At 39.3% G+C, this 23,129-nt stretch overlaps 1 protein-coding gene and 1 long non-coding RNA gene across 4 annotated transcripts in view; one reads left to right on the top strand and one right to left on the bottom strand.

Moving 5' to 3' along the window:
* The window catches only part of plxnb1b (plexin b1b), a 98,263-nt gene extending 83,306 nt beyond the window's left edge, over window positions 1-14,957 (bottom strand). For all 3 annotated transcript variants that reach the window (XM_086291153.1, XM_086291152.1, XM_086291154.1), the window contains exon 1: window positions 14,600-14,957. The gene's annotated coding sequence lies outside the window, so the exon portion shown is untranslated. The remainder of the gene's footprint in view (window positions 1-14,599) is intronic.
* Window positions 14,958-18,970: 4,013 nt separating this feature from the next.
* On the top strand, window positions 18,971-22,839 carry LOC147329814 (uncharacterized). The gene is made up of 4 exons (XR_015129221.1): window positions 18,971-19,139; window positions 19,677-19,723; window positions 20,094-20,186; window positions 20,820-22,839. It is a non-coding gene; the product is annotated as an uncharacterized LOC147329814 (long non-coding RNA).
* The last annotated feature ends 290 nt before the right edge of the window (window positions 22,840-23,129 follow it).

The following is a 23,129-nucleotide window of genomic DNA, read 5'->3' as shown; positions in this document are numbered from 1 at the left end:
AAATCCGTTGTAGTTACGCACAGAGGCAACATTTTAAAAAGTTGTACCAGAGTCCAAATACATATATACCCAGCTGTACACCACCCAGGGAATAACAATATTAGTCGTGAGCTGCTGTTAAGTTACATGAACTTGAATGGTGTGGCTTAAAAAAATAAATAAATAAATAAATAATCCCACAAACTCACCAACACACAAACCCCTTCAAGGAGCTAACAAAGGCCTGGTTCATTTGGAGCCAGATTAAAACTACCAAGGGGGAAACATTATTCCATTAAAAACATGAGAGGTCCAGTATTTTGTGACGCAAGCTGCTGCTTTACAGATGTTATACCAGCCCACACATGCAGACGCTGTTCACAAAATGAACAAAATCAAAGGTTCACATTGAATTAGATATCCTTTAAGTCAAACAACACAGTGAAGAGCTACACTTAGGCCAGTATACTGCTACACTTCAGCTCATCTAACAGCAAAGGCTGCAAGGAAACATTGTGGGCTCACACGGAGTTCACACTCACACACAGATGCAGTTACATCTTATTGCAAACATTTTAACCTCAGTCCCCTGCTTTGTTAAAACAAAGCCCTGCTGAGGGAGGATTATATCAGTGCAAGGGTAGCAGAGCCCCACGACCCATGACCTCTAAGGGAGTATGAACTAACAGGAAGTGTCATGGTAAGAAGACACATGATAGGCAGCTTGTAAAAATACTGCTGTGCTGGGACAACACATTTACTTTCTGCACATGACGAGCAGCAGGATATCGTAAGCGCACCAGTAGCTCCTGCTGCCAACAAGAGCAAAGATAACAAGAGCACATGGGCATTTGAATCATTCAGCTTCACAGCTTTACAGATGTGGGCCTCGTTGCTAAGGGTAGCCGAGATAGCATTAGCATTAAGTAGGGTTGCTGCTAGCAGTCAACCAAACCGTCAATGAGGATTTTACTTTTCATTGGTCGGTTGTTCATTATCCCAAACTTAGAAAGCGAATATACACCTTATACATATATATAAGAAAGTTCAACACAGTGAAGCTTTCTTTAAGGTCCCACAAAATTCTTATATTGCCAAATGTATTCACTCATCCATCCAAATCACTGAATTCAGGTGTTTCAATCACTTCCAGACTGTTCTACAAACATCTGTGAAAGAATCGGTCGCTCTCAGGAGTTCAGTGTGGATGGATACCACCTGTACAGCAATTCCAGTCATGAAATTTCCTTGCTACTAAATATTCCAGTCAACTGTTAGTAGTATTCTAACAAAAAGGATGCAATAGAAACAACAGCAACTCAGCCACTAAGCAGTAGGCCATATATAATAACAGAGCAGAGTTTGGTGGAGGGGGGTTTAGGGTGATGGTTTTTTTAGGAGTTGGCCTCAGTCCTTTAGTTCCAGTGAAAGGAACTCTTAATGCTTCAGCATGGGAAGCCATTTTGGACAATTTCATGCTGCAAACTTTGTGGGAACAGTTTGGGAATGTCCCCTTCCTGTTCTAACATGACTGTGCACCAGTATGTCCATAAAGAAATGGATGAGCGAGTTTGGTGTGGAAGAACTTGACTGGCCTGACTCTACCTTTGTGATGAATTAGAGTAGAGACTGCGAGCCAGGCCTTCTCGACAACAACAGTGTCTGAACTAACAAATGCACTTCTGGATGAATGGTCAAAAATTCCCATAAATGTCCCTAAACCTTGTAGGAAGCTTTCCCAGAAATGTTGAAGCTGTTACCGCCGCAAAGGGTGGGCTGACATCATAGTAAACCCTATGGATTAAGAATGGGATGTAGCTCCAGTTTATGTGTGTGTGAAGACAGACAAGTGAATACTTTTGGCAATACAGTGCATGTTTGTCTGCATACAGACTTCAACTTGGACAGTGAACAGAGCAGGGTTTTCACCCATGGCAATCGTGCTCCTGTGCAGTCCTCCAAAATTCAACTGCAAATTGCTGGATGCGGATGATCACTCAAATGCTGATTAACAAGCTGGACCAGAATAGAAGAAAAAAAAAAAAAATCTAAAATAATAATGCAGCATGAAAAAGACTGATAGTAGCTGCAATGGATACTTTTGTTTTCAATACTTGGTTTCACTTTAGCTCTTTGTATGTTCTGTGCTGATGATAAAGGGTAGCCAACAAACTGGCAGACATAATCTGTAATCTGCTATATTGACAACAAATACACTGCAGATACTGCCTTCAAACTGCCTGCAGACTGTGTTCACGCTAGGGCTGGGTTCACGGTAATACCGGTATAATGTTAGGCAACGATAGGAAAATGAAATATCGCGATAGAATGGGAGTAAAACGCGCATGCACAGTGCCTTTGTTTTCATACGCACATGGCCGATTGTTGAGTGAAACAAATGAACCAGAATTGGTTTGTAAAAATGGTGCAACTTCCGTGATGTGGAACTGGTTTGGTGTTTGTCCGTCAGATACACAACAAAGCACATTTTTTTGCAGAACATGCAAGCGGCCGTCGTTATTGTCATATTTGTCGGACTAAGATGCTCTTAAATCTGGGAGTAATCTGGGTCCTAAACTCCGTATCCTTCAGGTCAAACAAACACTGCAGCATCACTGAGAGTTAAAAACTGTCTAAATTCTTTCATCTTTAATAAAACGATCAGCATTGCTGCTTTACCAGGTGTAACTATAAAGTTTAACTTCCAGGCATCCATGAAAACAAAAAAGTTATTACATTTAACGGAGTTAGAAGTTAGCAGGAAGCTAGCGGAAGTTAGCTCGCTAGTTTCGCTAGTTACCTAAGCATGATATTGCATGTTCTGACTGAGAGATTTCTGAAAAAAATCAAACGTACAGCTCTGCTATCACTTCCAACATAAATGAAGACAGGAAACTAAACAGCAGTGACGTTTGTAGGGTTACTGAAGTTGGGCTAGCTGGTATATAATGATGTGCTACGTGATCGCTAGCGACACAGCTATGTTAGCATAACATAAACAGTGAAGCTGGAGGACGAACACTAACACTTTTCCACTTATAAAAGTTAACGTGAAGGTTCTTCATGGTTAGAGACAAATGCAATCGCATGGCAGGATGCTGTAAACGGACCAAACTTCAGTCAGGAGAACAACTGAGATAATCCATCCACAATACGAGGTTAGTCATTAATATACTGCAACAACATGGGAATAGAGCAGCTGCCAGAGAATTCAACATTAATGAATCAATGGTACAGAAGTGGAGGAAGCAAGAAGAATGAGTTTAATAAAGTTTGATTTATCTGACTGCTTTGTTTCGCTTAATGTGCCTTATAATTCTGTGGACCTTATGGTCCGAAAAATACGTACTGCACGCTGCAGTTTAATGTTGCAAAGCACCTCTTTTTAACTTCAGTGGATATTATACATGGTTATGCTCAGGATATGTCAGCCCATTTCTACTGGAAATGCCTTTTGGTTAAACTTTCAGCAAGGAATTTGCATTTGCACTGTTACATTTTTATAAAGCTTTAATGTACATAAAAACCAGCTTCTTGTTTAAGTGAAAATAAATGGAAGGTTGTCTTTTTGCGCTAGTAATGTTGTGGAGTTGTATTTTGTCTCGCATCAATTATATCGTCGGTTATATCGTTATCGCAAATTTTCAAATATATATCGTGATAAATATTTTTGGCCATATCGCCCTGCTCTAGTTCACGCTACATCTGCTCAAACCTAAAACAAGTCTTAGCTGGCTCAACAAAACCTAAGACCACTGTTAGAAATACCGGGTAACTTTCTGCTTCAGGCTCTGTGTGTGCTCACACAAAAAGAGGCATTTCACAGGTAATATGACTCTTCTTGCACACAAAGTGAACCGTGGGAATGCGACTCAGTCCAGTCACAGACATTATGACAAAATGGTGATTAAAAATAAAAAAAGTGAACTATACAAGTAAAATGCAACAAGAAACTGATAAATCATTGAATTGAAATTATTAATCTGGTGATCTAACAGACAGAGTAATACAATAAACATTTTAATTCAAGATATTATCTTGATACAAGTTATATACAAGACATTTGCAGAGCTCTCAGTCATAGTAAGCATGTTAGAAGAATAGACAAAACTAAAACATGACAATACTAATATAAATTGTGAATTATAAATTATACCTCTTTTACAAGAGGGTGGCACACAAGGAGAATCTAATTATATTACAGATATTGCACATTTCTCACTGTGGGGTTATTATTGCACATGGTGAGAAACTTTAGCTTTTTGGAAGATCAAACAAAACTTTTTATTGATTGCACAGATACTCCTGATGGTGTCCCGTCTTCTACTTACTTCAATTCCAGCAGTGTAAAACCAAACAAATATAGAAACATTTGTACACTAAAATGACTAATGTACAATGTCATCATTTCTATGACAATGTGTAGACCGTTTGCACTTTGTTCAGTGGTTTTAGTAAGGTACGGCTTAATAACTTGCACATATAAAATCTCTAACAGAAAATCTGTATCGCACTTAAAACATGCTGTCAGTAAAAATCAGTAAACACGTGGCGCTTCTAGACAATTTTAAACCGAAATTTAGACCAAGTCTCCATGGTAATATAGCCAGGTAGAAAGAGAGCAACTTTCAAGTCTGACTTTAAGCTTGACATAGCGTGCTAACATGCTAATCCTGCTTTATAGCACATTCCTCAGGTGTGGGATCATTGCAGGAGGGCAAGAAAGTCAAAAGTACTTTCTGCAGGCAAACATTCACTTATCATTCATCAGGTTTATCCACAGCTTTGCAACATACAAAGAGTCCAATGTCAGCCACTTAGCATGGTCATTCAATCTGACATTAACAGTATCCTTGCTGGATACAATCATTACCACAGTTCTATTTGTGCATCCACATGTAGAGTAGTAATGGGAAAAGATGACTGATAAAAATATTCCAATTAGGTACTCCCAAAACCTAAGGTCATATGTGAAAACAGCCTGGGAATACTAGGAAAATCTTTAGTTGACAGACATTAAGTACCCAAGTACTTAAATTAATACTACTCTTCTGAGACCAGAATTTCTTAAGAAATTCATAATGAATTAAATGCTTGTTGCAGACCCTACTTTGTTAGCCTTGAAGATTTAAAAAAGGTAGAAGTTCAGGTTTTCCAGTTTTGTACCTGAGTCCAGCAGCAGCTTGCCAGGGGCCTGAACTTTTAACATGCCTGTCCAACATTCAGCTTTGGCCTACCATAGCAACCTCGTTTTCCCAGGACTCCCCCCCCAGGGGGTATAATGGGACTTAAAGAGGGGGGGGGGGGGGGGGGGTCCATTTAGGGGAGGGGAAAAAGGGTGTTTCTAGGGAAACTGAGCGTTCACTGTTCTCCAGCAGCCTCCATGGTTGCCACTTGGCAACAGTTGACTGTCGGCATTTCAAAATGCTGCTTTTCATGCTTGTCTGTGTGTCATGAAAAGACACACACACACACACACACACACATACACACACACACACACAGACACACACACAGACACACACAGAGTAAGAAAAGAAACCCAGATAGTGTCATCACAGCAGATGCTTCTCATATTGTTGCCTCTGGAGCCAAAAACCAAAGCTGACTGATGTCATGTGGATTATATTAAATTCTTCTCCCTTCAAATCACAATTCAGGATGAATGGCCACCTGACTGCAGCTAAGCAATGCAAGGGACAATACAGAAAAACTTAGGAGATTTCTAATTGCCATCCCCTTAATCTGCTACTAAATCACCACATTTCAACATGAAAACAGTCATGTATGCTCAAAAAGTTTTCAAAAGCAGTTTTCTCAATATGAAAGCCTGGACTCACAAGGTTATCTTCCAGATGGAGGACACTCCCTCTTCCACCACACCCACTCACCTGTCGTTTCTCTGAGTCTACAGCCAAAACACCAGCTGTTTTCCAGCTAACAAACAAGAGAACGGAAGAGACACCCGCCCCCCCTCTCGCTCTCGCTCTCCCCCCCTCTCCTCGAGGTATGCCTACGTGTCTCTAAGCTCCCACCCTTTCCTTACACTCTCCTGTCTGGTTGGCCGGTCTTTTCAGCCTCCTCTTCAACAAAAGAAACAAAAAGAAGGCATGGCCACGTTCTCTTTATGAAGAGAAAGAAAAGCGTGGGGAATGCAGAACACCATTTTTAAAGCTGCAGAGACCAAAAAGCAGAAATTATCTGCAAGCGAGACAAAAAAAGGAAAGTAAAAAAAGTTTTCTTGCATTTCTGTGGAGCATGCAGAGGAACGACCAGGTAACTTCAGCCACAAAAAGCCAGAAACAAAAAGCCTCAGTTTCATTTTGAGTTGAGTTCTGGATCAGTTTTCAGCCAAAGCATGCAAAGTGAATTTAACAAAAAAATAAAGAAATAAAAAATTACGAGTATGCATGTGGCATGTTCATATACTCCTGCAGCTGCAGGATACCTGGAATTTAACACCATCCATCCATCCATCCATCCATTCGCTACCGCTTATCCTTTTCAGGGTCGCGGGGAATTTAACACCATGCTGCCAAATCTTTTTCACTGCAGGAACATAACGTGCAACAATTATCTCAGGTTCTGTTTCCAGTGAAAGCCAAATTGTTTTTAAACACACTGCATGTTAATGTCCATTGTGGCATAATTATTTACCCTCACATACTGATTACAGATACCTAATGATACATGCCTGAAGACCAATTAAATGTTGTGCTGCTGCTCTATATTTCAATCCTGTCATTTTCACAGTAAAGTTCTTATTCTGTCACCATATTCTTTGGTTTTGTGATTTCATAACCACAATTGTACTTTGTGTAACAGTATTAAGTTTATAGTTTGTTTGTTTTTTAAATTTCTACAATTTTATTAGTCAGTTCTGCCAGCAAAGCTCACTGTGGTATAGTGATGTGTTACCGTCTGGCATGGTGGCAGCCAAAACCTTAACAGTGAGACTTCCACTGAATCCAAAGTGGCTGATGTCATGTTACAGAACAACAGTGACTGGGTAATGAATATAAATAAATCTTGAACACATTGGATATCATGCATCTCCATCTCCAGTTGTGTAAAGACTAGAGATGGACCGATCCGATATTACGTATCGGTATCGGTCCGATACTGACCTAAATTACTGGATCGGATATCGGAGAAAAATAAAAAATGTAATCCGATCCATTAAATATCACGAAAGCACCTCACAAAACTTGCAACACGCCGTAACTCACCTCAGAACGTTAGCACGTCAGAGCAGTATGCATCACGTGATAGAGCGGCTGTGGCATGCGGGACCTGTCGGTGGTCTGGATAGCATTTGGAGCTTCGCTAGCAACCCGGCATTTCATCTCCGACAAAGTTATCCCCGAGAGAAGTAAAGCAAGTGTGTAAGTCCATCTCTGAATGTTTGTAAAGCATTCCTGCGTTAAGCTTAACAAGCGACTGCCTCTTCTTGCTGCTACTTCAATCATGAAACTGCTTAACGATCAGCTGATCGGCTTTTCTGTCGCGAGTCGTGTCTCTTGTTTGTTTTTGGCCCACTTTGCACCAGAAAGAGGAAACCAGCGGCTGAACAACAGCAGCACGTTTAAGCTTGATAAGCTGTTGTTAGAATGTATTTAATATTACTTTCTACACCAGGATCTTTTTCTACGTAGCTGACGCTGGTAACTGTGCAGGGGCGGATCTAGCAAAGTTTAGCCAGGGGGGCCGATAGGGCATTAACAGGGAAAAGGGGGCACAAAGACATACTTTTCTTTCTTATTCTCATTTAAAATGTCTAGCTTTTAATAAATAATTATCTGACACCCAAAGTTTTAATTTGATGTAAAATGAATAGAAGTCAATTACTGTATATAGTAACTATTAAGTCTAATATATATACCCTAGTAAGCTATAGTACTTTTTCCTTTGGGAAGGTACCATCTGTGCAGTCTGCAATTTTGTTGAAGAAAGATGTTGAATCTATTTAATATTTCTTGAAAAATAATTGATTTCTGTGCATTTTTTTTCACACTGCATCAAATTAAGGTTGATTACGTCGATTAAGCATCATGAGGTGGAGCGTGAGGGGTGGTTCCCTATTTTTTATTTATTTATTTTTGTTGTTGCTGGGAGTTGGAACCCTATTAGTTAGGTTGCTTAATATTTATGCTAAGTACTCTTTAAAATACCAGAATAGAAATTTTTGCGTCATAACTTTTGCACTGTCCACTTCCTGCTGTGACAAAACAAATTTCCCACGTGTGGGACTAATAAAGGTTATCTTATCTTATCTTATCTTATAGGGAGGATGGTGTAGGTTCAAGTTTATTAGATTGATCAGTATTGCTGAACTATGAAATTTTTTTTTTTTTTGCATACAGGTATAACAGAATAGCTTTAGTGTAGTTGTTGTTTTAAACTTGAGTATGAACTTATACAAAATGCAGCAAGATATTTAAAAAACAGTTTTGTTGATTAAAAAACACTATATCGGATTCATATCGGTATCGGCAGATATCCAAATTTATGATATTGGTATCGGTATCGGACATAAAAAAGTGGTATCGTGCCATCTCTAGTAAAGACAGCACAAAAGAAATGTGAGCATCTTTCATTCTGGCATGTTTACTTTGCCTCAGGTCCATTTTGGCTCACATACCAATATGACTTTAAACAACACCCAGAACTACACACAGTTTCCAGACAAGGAAACTGTGCGTAGTTTTTGCAGTTTCCTAAAAAGCCTCTTATCTTGTGTCTACATTGATGTGGGTTTATAATTAGGGTCTATTACAACCAGACTTTGATTGCAGGATTAAAGCCCAGGTTAGGTTAGGCCTTAAAAAAAAAAAAATAAATTCTTCCATACTTTGGACCTCACGAAGGTACAAGAACAAAGGCCAAGTGTGAGATTGCGTGGTTCAGGTAAAGGCAGAGGTCATATCTTCTCTTTGTGAGTACACTGACAAAGCTCTTCTCATCCATGTCAACCTATCGCACAGCAGGGCCTCGTTCTTTCAGGGCCTTCTACAAACGGCTGCTTCAGCGCAGAATGACAGGATGCTGAAACAAATGAGAGCTGCAGAAAGTGTTGAGTGCTGAGTTAGGAGCAATGAATGGAGAGGAAGAGATGGATGAAACTGCAGAGTTACGGCATGAATTAAAGTATGGCATCACTTTCCCCACAATTCAGACAGACAGTGCTGTGTTTATGGGTTAGCTCCATTATTACAACGTTGTTTTATCAGATTAGTAAAGAAAACTGCTGTGAGAATATGGTGTGAATAGAGCCTGAGGCAGACAGAGACAAACCAGGTTTTGTTTGTACCATAGTGCCTGTAGCCGTCACCATCGGGTCACACGTTTAGCAGCAAAATCATAAATGGTGCCACACAGTGTACAAACATGAACAGGAAGTAAATGCAGACCAATCTTTACTTCTGTATTTGTCACAAAGAAGCAGCTTTCATTCAGAATTAGTAATAAAAGAATATTCTGCATTGCAATTGGGAACTAAATGTGTAATGCAGCTGCAAAATTCCTGTAAAAGCTGATCCAGATCTGACAGTGAATATGCACATTTTAAATCTGCTGCCATCTCACGTAAACAGTAAACTTCACTTGATTCATTTCAATATTCTTTAACCAATTGAGTTTTATTTGCATAGCACCAAATCACAACAACAGCCAACACTAAACTACTATATCAAACCAACATGAGACCTTTTCATTTTTAGCTCAATGTTCGACATGAATCCCCTCGTACGTCTGTGATGTCAGGCAGCACAAGAGTTCGGTTGTAGTTTTCAGTTACCTCACTGCAACTCAGGAGGTAGACTGTGTTTGGGCAAACCACCGTGTCACGTGTACTCCTGCTTTGAGACTGACCTTGTGCAAACACACTAGCCTCATTCAAGAGGGAGCAACTGTAAGCACATACACGCACACGCCAAAGAGCAAGGGGTGGAAGCACACAGCCCATTGTAATAAGTTAATAATCCACGTAACTACAGAGCACTTCACTTGCTGCTTCAAAGGGCTTTTGACTATCAAATCCATTTTACATTCCATAGCACTGCCTGTATCTGGGTCTCCATTTACATATCTGAATAATGAACAAACTCGTCTGTCTAATTAAATCCAGAGGCGCTCCTCAGTCACCAAAAAAGGCTTTTCAGAGCCAGATAATGTGTACAGTAGAGCACAAACTGTCCAGTTTGGGGCTTCGAATTAATGTCCGCCATAACCATCGTTAAAATGCTGGTAGGTTAAACTAGGTTACAAAAATCGAGAAGTGCATGCCTAGCCCAAGCGTCAGAAATATTGTGCCACGTGCCGCAGAATGCAATGTCAAAAATCACGGCGCAACAGAGTAAGCTTGAAACATCATTGGGGTGAGGGGAGGTAGACACCGTGGAAGAGCGACACAGAGTAATAATAAACAATGATCAAATGTGTAGTGTTGCATAAATACATAGGAGGCTTTATGGGCAGCCCCCAGCAGACTGGGCCTATTACAGCGTAACTAAAGGTCACAGACTCATCAGCCTGTAAGCTTTATCAAAAAGGAACGTTTTAAGCCTAATCTTAAGCACAGAGACTGTCTCCCAAATCCAAACAGCTGGTTTCACAGGAGGACCAGCTCTCAGGTTCTGGAAGCTGAACGCTCTGCCTCCCACTCTACCTTTAAACATCCAAGGAGTCAAAAGTAAGCCAGCGGTTCGAGAGTAAATAGCTCTATTGGTGATGACATGGCCCCATGAGGTCTTTGAGATGAGATGGGGTCTGATTTTTCAAGACCTTGTATGTGAGGAGAGGTATTTTAAACTAGATTCTGGATTTAACAGGGAGTCAATGAAGAGAAACTAATATGGGAGAAATCTGCTCTCTTTCTAGTCCCTGTTGGTACTCTTGCTGCACCATTTTTGATCAACTGGAGGCTTTTTAGGAAGTTGTTAGAATACCTGATAATAATGAATTAGTATCCCGGCATTTTTGACCAGTTACCCAGCAGACAGTGTTGGTGTCTGCTGGGTAACGTTGTGTGACAGCCGGAGGAGGCAAAGACGGCATTCTTGGTATCAATACTGTTGCAAATGAGTATCTAATGTAATAGTAATTTTTATTATCAACTTCTGATTCAACCTTATATAAATAACCCTAGCTGTAACACTACGGGATCTCTTCAATTGATTTGCATCAGTCTGTGGTGAAACGTATGGCACCGCGCAGTAGGGGCTCATGTATCAGATTCCATGTCTGTCTTTTATCCCTCCTCTCAGGGTTTGCAACACCAGCATATAGTCCTTAATCTTGGTGCATCTGTTGGCCCACAAAGCTCCATTAAACAGCCGGACCACTCCGATAAGGTTATTGACTTAATGCTCAGTGACATAATTAAATTGAGTATTTAATCTGGCCACTGGAGTGGAGGAGCCCCCGACCCCCGCCAGACAAGAAGAGTGTTCATATCTTGCTGCCATTACAAATAATTTCTACTCTGATCGCTATTGAGGTGACCAGACTGGCTGAGAGTTGTCCTTTCCTGTCATCTGCAATAAAAACTAGAGCTGTGCCATATCATGCCTACATGCCTGAGAGCCCTGTGTCAGCCTCTAATCACAATTCAGTACCTAAAAGAGAGCCTCCAACAAAGCACTGTAGTCTGCAAACTATGTGAGAAAACTGTTCCCGCTGAAGGTGGAAGCCATAAATATGTTTCACCACTTCAGGCAAAAATACGCCATCAAATACAACCAGGTTACAAAGGAGAAGATACTAGCAGGTGGTGATGTGTGACCAAAATGACTGACTCAAATGAGCATCACTGGAATAATCGCTAGTTCCACTCCACACGACAGGAAGAGCAAACGGTAGATGGAAATTACTGATACATAAGTGGAAAACCAAAACTTTAAGCAGATTATTAAAAGCTTCACCTACAATCCCAGTCAGAAATATTTTACAAGGTTACTTTAGCCACTGTTAAAGTGTTAAGCAGTTATTTTTCACTTAAAATGTCCAGGGGAAAAACTGGCTAGACTACTTTTGTGCTTACAGTTGACTTCAGTGGGAAATCTACGTTGTCCCTTCGACCGTAGCTGGAAACCCCTCTTAACCCTCCACTCAACCTGACGTGCACTACCCAAGAAAATTAACTATAGGTTGGGTCAATGCAACCTGCAACGATGTCCGTGAGCGTGGTGGTTTTTCCTTTATTTATTATTTTTTCCAAACGGTGCAGACAATTTACATTACAATGCATCCACTATGCTGACCAGGCGTCAGACTTCAAGCGGATGTCAAAAAAGTGTAACAGGAAGGACGACTCGGCCAACAGGTTTCCAGCAGAGTATAATCTAGGCTTAACCTTCAAGCTGTGACAAGGCTGGCAATACAGAGGTGACAAAGGAGGCCGAGTATAAACTTCCTCCTCTTTTTCTACATTTTTCACAACCAAGACTTCAAAGAGAAAACGATCTGAAAATGTCTCCCTTTATCCCATCTTTAAACTAAAATTACACCTTCCCCCTGCCTTCCTTTAACCTGTAAACATTTGCTGATTTCAGGCATACCCCAACAATAACCACTTGGTACCTTTTAGAGAAAACGTCACACTTTCCGTACAGTATTCACAGATGCTTCATCAACGCCTAAACTGATGAGCTGCTGCTGTGAACAGCCATCCACAGTTCATCAAACCTTCATCCGGCCTTGAATTCTCCCCACCTGTTCATTACAAGAATGACAGCAGACACTAACCGATACAAAGCTGTTCCTTTATCTCATAAGGCAGTGTTTGCCTTCACTTCAGCTCATGACACCACCTGACAATAGTTTGCTGTGAGGATATTGGTTTTGACACCACATGCTCCTCCATTTGCCAAAACGAGAGCATTCAACACCCAGCCCCCATCACCTTTTGACCTCTGGCACCTTGCTTGTGAGAGAGTTTGTGAGGTGAGTGTGGTTTATTAGAGAGGCACTTAACAACCTCTGTTGCTACAAATCCTGGCTGTTGAATGCTGACATCTTTCAAGGCGCTTACCAATTATTACTTAAGTCAGTCCTGTTATGCATGAGACCTGTTCAGTTATACCGAGAAATCAAGTCAAAAAGCTGTAGGTACAGAAAGGTAAGAGCACACTTGCTACTATACTGTTAGAATGAAACATCTGAAGAAAATGGCAACCAAGCACTGATATTTTCATGTAAAGTTTTCTCCTGTGCATATTCTAAACTAAAATTACTGCAACAATAAATAGCTGTTCATTTATCTTGCACCTTTTTAAAACTCCAATTTTCTTCCATTTTTGGCCGCTGGAGGTCGAGCATTTATACCCCATAAGGACCCCATAATGAGGACATTTACAAGCTCATTTCACAAGACCAGAAAGCTCCGTTTCCTGCTGACTGACTGTATCCATGTACAAGCAAGAAAACATGTCAGCTACTGGTTTTGCTGGTCAACAGCATTTCACTCAGGGACAATGAAAATACGTGCCCCACTTAAGTCAGCCAGACCCTACTTTAGCTGTTGTAATACCAACACATGATGAAAGAACTATACAAAGACTGCAAGAAGTGACGAGTTTTATCAGATGGGAAAAAAGAGAAAAACAAAACTTTGACTCAGTCAGCTGGACTACACCAGAGTCTGAACTAAAGTCCATGTTTGGTTGTTGTTTTGCTGTACCGCCCTGCATCGCTGCAGCCTCTGGCTTTCACAATTTAGCTGCTTGAAAACCTGAAGAAAGACTGCCAGTCACTTTTTATTTCAAGATGCTAACAGCAACAAGCAGCTCATGATGGTTCTCCCAGCCTTGGCAACACTCTGAAATACATGAGCAATTATTGCCATTATAATTAGGAGGATCGTAATAAACCTTCAGCTCTGTGATGAGGCAATAAAAGACACTACACAAGACAGGCCGAGCATGATCCATGGTCACACACTCACAGTCCCTCTTTTGGAGAGCCCCCGTGACACCTGTACCAGAGTGTATATTAATATCATAATGACATTTTACACAAGCAGCTACAAACTAACACAGACCCAGATCTGACCTTTGCCTTTAAAGAATATCATTAATAGATGAGGACAAGATCTCTCTCTTCTGGTTTTCCGATTAAAAGCCTCTCCAGGCAACACTTTCGCGTTGAGAACAAACTGTTGTCTTATGATGGGATTAAATATTTTTATGCTAGTTTGGGCTCAAAACTGACTCTGACATTTTATTTTGAAAAACTAAAATTTGCACTCAAGTAATAAAATAAAATAAAAAAAGACGCATAATGTCCCATAAAAAGCAAGGAGTGGAGCAGCGGTTCCTGGAGGACGTTACGGAGTGAGTTCACTTCAACGCTAGCTAACCCAACTCTCATCAACCTGCTCCAACTGCTCCACCACTAATAGCGAAAAGTCTGTAAATAACCAATAAGGAGCACGTGTGTGTGGATTTGTGTGAAATCCACATAAATATTGGTAAATAAAGGTTTTCACCCATTTCCCCGACATTACTGATCACAAGGCAGAAGTTTGAACACTTAGAGGAAAACAAGTGGGAAAAAAATCCCAGTTTGATTTCAATGGGACAGATTTTCAGAGACTCACAGCACAGCCCTCACCCACACTCACCGTGCTCTGTGTACAACTCTTCGGTCACTCAGCTCTGGTTTACTCCTCCTTACAGCGAAGTTTTAGTAAAGTATCCAATTTTTCCGCAGCCGGTGCTTGTGCAGACAAATTAGCGGGCAAGAAAGCGAATCCTCCTCGATATTCCTGCCGCTCAGTCCATGCTTGGAAATTTCCTGTCAGGCGTCCAACTTTCACAACTTTACACACCTAATTTACTGATGAAAAACAGCGTGGTTACGCCATGTAGCAAAAAAAAAAGTTTCTCCTGGTTCTCTGCTTGGTTTCATTCAGCAGCTCTCTGCCTCCACATGCGCCCTGTAAGCAACAGTGAGAATACTTCGCTCAGCGCCCAGCTCTCCACAGGCGTAAAAAGGGGGCTGGCGAAGGGAGGACACATGACGCTCCCTTCAAGTGCTCCTCGTATTTTACATAACCACGTGCGAACGTAAGGTAATCTGTGTTAAATAGCAGTGACCAGCTTTAGCTGCACAGTGAGAATGTGAAATTCACAGAGAAACCCCGGGATCCCCCCACTGACATGACCGCTGCAGACAAAATAGAAAAAGTCTGTTGCTTTATTACGCATTCAGATTGTGTATCATGTTTTTAAAAAGTAACTATGTAATAAAGTAACTAATTACTTTTGAAAATAAGTCATCAGTAAAGTCGTTACTTTCTTGGAGAAGTAATGAGTAATTAGTAACTAATTACTATTTTCAAGTAACTTGACCAACACCAATATGTGCTTCTTAAAAGATTTTGAGTGGTTTTGTCTTTTGTTGTTCACCAGACCACAACCTGCGAATTTAAATAGATAACTTTCACTCCATTTTCATATTTGTAGTACAAAAACCAGTGACTGTTAGGATGGAAAGTTTATTGAACGCAATAACAATAGTGTAAAGTCTGTACTTCCACCAGTTCCTGAATGCAGCATCAGTTGCTAGAGAGCCGGCTGATGCATGGCAGACCCCTTCTGGCCAACAGGAAACATGCATGGACTACATCTGCCAGTGTGACCATAGACTTTATTACATCAAATAGTCCTGCTTTAAGAAAAACTGACGTCCATTTTTCCAGCCCCAGGAATCTATCTGAGATCAAATATATTCAGAGAGACTCAAAGGGCCAAATATGTGATAAAAACACAATCATCAGAATAACTCTTTCAATATTGCAAATGTATGTTGCTGAGAATTCATAAAGTCAACATACAGAAATATTAATAGATAATCTTTTGCTGACTGGTTTGAAAAAACAAACAAGCAGCAGTTGTTTACTATAGTGAACCATGAAACAAACATTCACAACACATTAAGTCAGCGTGACTGGAACTGTTTGTTGTGTGGGATGACTGTGGTGTTATTCAGGGTGCAGTTCTTATCCACTGTTCAGTTTAGAGATGCCATGTCACACTGCGGATCAACAGAGACCACACAGAGATCACAAAACCCGCTCCACACACTTTTTATCCTCAAGGAGAGTCTCTCTCTGAATCTTTGTCTTCTCCTGTGAAAAGAAGCCTTTTATCTTACCCTTTTTAATTCTCCTGTAATGAGGGTTGAAGCTAGATAAACTTCAAAGATCACACTCAGCCCCACCCACCACGGCACTTGTTAAATCCCCCCGAGCTCTAATACAAGACAGTAGAGTCTGTTCTGCTCTCACTATGTACACTCATATTATAATAATCATGTATATTTATCAGGGACATTTGCATCCAGAGCATGGAGCTCTTTTTGTGTCACAAAAGAGTTGTACGCGATGCACACACTACAGCACAGATGAAATTAGTGCAAAAAAAATAAGATCATATTTTTTAGACATTGCTATTTCAGATAACTGAATTATTTCTTTTTGATTATGCAAAGATCCTCAAAACCTCACTGAAACATCAAAGAAAGTATATTTACATATAGTCTACACAAGAATATCTCTCGAGAAGATAGAAGCCACATTTTATTAATATAGGGTTGGGTTCCTGTTTTCTTTTCATGCCACTTCATAGTCTTAGCTTCTTAGCTTTATATCATGCACATTAAAAATATTAAACATTATTGTAATCTATCACCCTTCTCTGGCTGCTTGCATGTACAACACAACCAATGACTGATCAAGCACCTCTCCTTCAGGTGAGTGGCCCAGAGACATCCAGTGCCCTTGGGTCCAAGCCGTTCTCAGGTTTGTTCCCCCATTTTAAAAAGCCTTGTTATCCTTGTAAGGAAGAGTACTCCCTTACTTGTATTATAACTTGTACAGCACTTTAGGAGCACTTTATGTAACATCACACTTTAACCCTCTGGGTTTGTTCAAAATCACGACCCTTTCAGCTTGTTTGTGGCCAAAAGTGTCCACCAACAGATTAGGTTTTATTACTTTTATGGGTTTTTTTGCCATTTTTTCTGCATAAAGCTTTTAACTAACTTCAGTTTTTTTCATAAATATAAAATAGTTATTACTTTTCACATTTTTAACCCTTTAAACACCAGTTTGTTTGTCCACTGCACTAGCTGGAAGACAACATCACATCTCGCAATTTTCTATAATTGCATTGCTACTGGAATTTCTTGTATTATTAATAGTAGAGTCTGGGGCATGTAATTGATTCACATCAACATTGATTATAATGCATTGTTATTTTTGTGCAGGGAGAGCAAAAACATAAAAACTCCCTCTCAGCTTGTTCGTGGCCAAAAATGGCCACCCCCTGTTTACGTTTACAAAATGCTATAAAATTAATATATATTAAGAATAATTTCCACTTTTTTGGACTTGATTTTTTAGATTAGCACCGGTCCTAGTCATGAAAACCAAAACATAATTCAAATTCAGATATTATACCCTTTGAAAAGCGTAGTAATAATATTATGTATTATTACTACGCTTTTGGGGGAAAATAGTAATAAAGTTCAGATTTTTTAGCATATGAATGATGCAGGTCATCATTGCAGGTCAGTAACAGTAACAGTAATAATGATTTATTTTTACTTTATTATTATTTTTTTCTTTGGGGAGGGGATAAATGACCAAAAAGAAAATCACAAAAGGTGTGTTATTGGCCAGAAAAGCAATTTAATGACCAAATAACCACTGAAATGACCAATAAAATGATCAAAATTTATATTCCACTATGTGTGTTCTTCTGTGTGCATCCTCATTAGCAGCAAGATGTACTAACCACAGTAGAGTGGTTTTTATAGGCACACTTTCTACACCTGGTACAAGGGGCTGCTGTTACAATCCTGGAGGTGCGCCTTTTGCACCTTCTTCTCATTTCGTTGGTGGGGTGTGGGTCACACTCTGGTTCAGACTAATGTATCTTGAGATCAATGGCAGAAGTGGCTGAGAATCAGGGACAAGTGTGTCTTGCAGTTGTTGAGGTCACCAGCATGTGTCCCAGCTCTCCCAGCATCACTCTTCATTTGTAGGTTGTAGAGGACTCCCCCACTTCAGTGAAGTTGTTTCCGGTGGGACAAAGGCATCGTATCCCAAGACATCCAGGAGATTGGAGAAAAGAGCCATCAGCCATCAGTTAGTTTTCCTTCTACAACTCGAGGTGCCAACACCCTCTAAGTTATCCAAGCAATATTTGTGCCTATTGTAGTCCAGGATTGCTTCTTGCTTTCACGCATCCTTTATTCCCCATCACTGACTGCTGGTTCCTTGTGTGTTGCTGTCAAAAGAAGCACATTCCTCTGTTGCTTTGGCATGTGGGATATCGCTGTGGTAGTTTTGGTGAAGCCAAAGACAGACAACAAAATCTTCCTCTGTTGCAACTGGAGGAGCTGGGGAGGAAGCTCTGGGTTGTTTCCCCTGTGCCAGTTTTCATCTGAGGAATTCCTCTGCCAAGGTGACCAAAGGAAAGACGTTGTCCTCGGAGCTCCTCCGTCAGTTGGAGTCTGAACCCCTTTCCCTTCTTTACTTCCTGAGAACTTCCAGTGTTGTCATCCAACATGCTATGTATTGCTTTATTCTGGTTTAGGCTCACATCTCCACTTCATCTATAATCCTCCAATCCTCACACCTTGGCCTCCCGTGCAGCTTTGTAAGGGTGCACAGCAGCTAAAAGATCTCCTTTGTTATAAAAAAAAGTCAAAAGTAGATCTCAGGCTGCTAATGCATGAAACTGCATACAGGCTGAGCCCTGGTTTGATACCAGTGGGCACTGGATTGTAGAGCAGTCTCTCTTCAGTGGTTTTCCTTTCATGAGGGATCCACTCAGTCACTCTCCTCGGTCTCAGAAAATGCTCCTACACTCAAAAAAGTGAAATTTGGTGGTTATTGCATTTACAAGACTCTAACATGTAATTTGAACACAATGAATTTATGTTTCTAAGGTGAACGTAATAAAATCATATAAGATCTACAAGAAATTTACCAACTTAGCGCCTCTTAAATTTATTCTTGTTGATATGACATGATAAAATCTAACAAGAGTGGTTAGCTGCCTTAAAGACTCGCGATATCACAAGATCACGTGAGATTCTAAACAACAAGAGGCAGGAAAGCACATGGTTTGCTTCAAGGTCATCTTGGAAAGGTAAGAGTGAATCTATCTTTATCCATCTTGATGAAAATACTTTTTGCACAAAGGTATCATTAGTTTGTCGATTCTTTTCAGTTCTATTTATTCACATTTGTTTTTTTGTTTTTTTTTTTAAAAATATCTGTTTGTTTATGCCATTCTAGCTAGCTAACACGTTAGTGCAAGAATATAGCACAATGTCATGCTAGCACAATAGCCTAATATGAAAGAATTAGCTACTCCAAATATAGATATTGTTTATAACTTAACCTCTGCACATAAGCTAGTTTGGCTCTACCACAGAGACTGTTGTGATAAATTTACATTTTACGTGTGGGTTGTTGAAATTTGTAAGTTTGTAAGTTGCAACTGATGGACAGTGGTTTATTTAACAATTTATGTGTTTTTAGTACACTGAGGAGGAAAGACAAAACATGAACAGATATGTTTTCCTGTTTTTTAATTTTTTTGAAATTAAATATTTTTCTACTTAATAAACTTGGAGACTTGCAGTTCCCTCCTGTAAAGATAATAAATGTTTAATCTTATCAGGTGGTGAAAGGTCTGGAGAGCTGGCAGGCCAGTTCATCAAATTCATGGTGAGCTAATATTTTTCTTAAAAATTATCACATTCCCATGTTAAAAATGTAATATATTCATTTGTAAGTGACATATAGTTTTGAGACCAAGAAAACATTGCATTCTGATTTTATGTACACATCATCTAAACTTTCTTGAATTGGGGGTATGGCATGATTAAATTAATACACAAATTACAAAACAATATTAAAATGACAGACTTGTCTAAAATGCATAAATACTATTTGAAAAGATTAAGACTGTAAAACAATAGCCTCTGTATTTCTCACAAATTCCTGGTAATTCAACTAAAAGTTCTTTAATCCCACTGCTAGGTCGTTGAGATGGATTTCCGTATATATTTGTTTTTTTCCCCCTCTGTGTATAAAGACTGATGCTGTTGAAATCAGAAGAGAATACATCGCCAAAGGTCTTTGCGTGTACCTGAATGAAGATCCTGAGAAGCTGGTGAAGGATTACCTGGTATGTTAACTTGCCTGTATCCTTAACTAAGGAGATGATCAAAGATAAGCTTGAACTACATACAAAAAGTTTCAGGGGATGGGGTTTTCCTATAAATTACCGATGGCTGTAAAAAATACCTTTTAAAATAGGAAAAGTAAGAGCTTTAAGTTTCTCACTGGATACTACACACACCATTCTTGAGTGTTTTATACTATCATTATTATAATATCATTATAATAACCTCATTCATACACACATTCATACAAGATTTTTATGTAACATTTACACTTCAATGGATGTATCAGGAGCAACTTGGGGTTCAGTATGTTACCCATTGATAGTTTTAGTATCAGATTAGAGAAGCCAGGGATTAAACCAGTAGACAACTTGCTCTACCTCCTGTGCCACAGTCACCCCTATCACAAGATTTTGAAAGACAGGACATTGTTGAGGTATTGAATGAACTTCTCATGAGTCAGGAAAAATATCGGGCAGTCATTTTTGATTACATTTACATTATTATAAGGCTTGAATGAATAAAGCTTTTAGGTATTTTACATTAATGTAAAACAGATATTTACTTTTAAAACTGTTTGCAATGGACATTAGTGAGAAATCATTATCTTTTTTTTGTTTGTTTTATTGTCACAGGAAGTTGATAAAAAGCATCGCCACTGCCATAGCAGAGACAGTCTTTGGAATCTGTGTCTTTCGATCAGAGGGTGCGGAGCCTGGCGATGACCCTCAGGATGTTGTGATTGTTCTAGAGGGGGTGGAAGTGATGGTTGAGTTGGGCAATGTAGTTTTTGCAGTGACAATGTTGCTTGGTCTGGTCTATTCACTGAACCTGAGCTACCCTCTGGAACTCAGGTACACCTTTGAGGTCCTGCACAAGATTCTTATGGAATTAGATGCACACGAACTATCCAACAGCACACAAAGTACAGGTTCTCAAAACACTATTTTCTCGTTGAGAAATGTTCCCATTACAACAGCTACACCATGTATCTGGACCATGAACCTAAAATAATTGCAGATATTTTCTTTTTTGAAAGTGCATCTGTTGACCTTCAAAGTAGTTGTATTGGTCATCACCTGCTTCAGCCATTCATTGTTGTTAAAAAATTGTTTTAACAGGTTAACTTTCCACTTTGTCCACTACTTTTTTTCTGTTATGTAACTTGTACTTGCATTTCATGTATTCTTTATACATTATGTGAAATTTGCTATAAATTCAATAAATTGGAGAAAACAAAAAGATGTGTATGACAAATTTTTATTTACCTTTTAGATGTAATAGTGAAATGTATGTTAACCAGACTCTAGACTTTGTTAAATGCTCCAAAAAATTACTCTTTAAATTAACTTAAAATAATCATGGAAAGAATTTCCACGTGATTAAATTGCTTTCTATTAGCATTAAAGACTTGTGTTGGAATAACTTAATTTGTATGAGTTGGTTCAACTCAATTAACTTAAGCTGGGACCAAATTTAGTAAATTAGTTGGAGAAAACCTACTGAATTGAGTTGGAACAAAACTCTTTAAGTTGGATCAACACTATTAAAATATATTGGATCAAAATGCAGTAAATACGTTGATTCATCAATCTTTAATTAAGTTGGTCCAACTTGAGTGCATTAAGTTGGAGTAACAGAATTGCATAATGCTAAAATAAAGCAATTTAATCACGTGGAAATTCTTTCCATGATTTTTTTATGTTCATTTAAAGAGTTATTTTTTTGAGTGTATGTTCTTTTCCATCAGCTGCTCGGCCTCCACCTCCATGCCCCCCAACCCCAATCTTCCCCCAAAGAAGAGGATTCAGGCACTGGCTAGTACTCTTCATCAGTGGTGATGCAGTCAGCTTCTTTGGAGATTGTCCCCTCATCTTCTGGAGAGGAAGTTTCTTCATCTTGGGCAGATGACTTTTCTTCAAGGACAGATGACTGCTGCTGTCCTTGCTCTCTGACCAGATCATATAGGCAGTGCTTGAAGCAGTGATGACCTTCTTGCCATACAGCCAGAATAAATGATCTGGAAGCTGTTAGGCTTACTTATAGCAGTAGCTCTGTCTGCACCTGCAGAAACTCCAGGACACGTTTACAAACTGTGTTTGTTGTTGTTTGCGCTGCAGCTGCAGCTGCAGGTTTGAACTCTGTAAAATGTCCTGTGATTGGGTTGTTTTTGTTTTTGTTTCTAGAGTTGATATTTTGGGTATGGTATCTTTTTATGAAAAATACAAGAGTAAAACTGCTTTTAACATGTTCTTCAAAGCTGAGTTTGACTGGGAACCTCAAAGCTCAATATCCTGCATCCACAGAAATTCACTGCAGCCTATGTAATGTTTAATGCATCATTATTTATTCCAGTCTATCTTGCAAATACATGTTTGTGCTGCAATGTCATGCACAAACACAAACTATTAGATCCTTAAGATCAAACCTATGTCAAAATTGTTTCATTATTTTGGTCTATTGGAGTGTGGTAGGCCATCAAAGGCCGCTACTAGAAACTAGGAATGTTACATGAAATCGCTTGTTTGGCCAAAAATGGGTAAATGATGTAATTTGGTAAAAAAACATTAAAAACTACAATTTTCATGTGTTGAGTTTAGAATGAAAGCAATTTTACCTAAATTGCATGATATAGTGTATATGGTGTATAGTGAATATTATTGATATTATTAAGGAGCTGATGTTGAAAATTAAAAAGTCTGAAAGAAATACACACCTTTGGGAAGTTTCATTCCACTTGCATTAACAGAACGAAAATGGTTGAAAAAAGAAAAGTGAAGTGGCCACAAATGGCCAGGATAGAGCCCAGAGGGTTAAGCAATATTTGCACATCAATAACATTTACACACAAGAGGTTTAATTATTTATTGAATATTTATTGAGTATTTTAACAATTCGCAGGTAGCCTTTGTTCCAGGTCCTGCACAGCTGCTCCTCATCAAGAA

Source organism: Aulonocara sp. 'chitande type north' Nkhata Bay, linkage group LG5, assembly GCF_057382095.1.
Source record: "Aulonocara sp. 'chitande type north' Nkhata Bay isolate Kocher_YH1m ecotype deep benthic linkage group LG5, A_spYH_male_GT1.1, whole genome shotgun sequence".
In the NCBI taxonomy this organism is placed as follows: domain Eukaryota; kingdom Metazoa; phylum Chordata; class Actinopteri; order Cichliformes; family Cichlidae; genus Aulonocara; species Aulonocara sp. 'chitande type north' Nkhata Bay.
The sequence above is the reverse complement of the archived record's forward strand: the minus strand, read 5'-3'. Positions and strand labels throughout refer to the sequence as shown.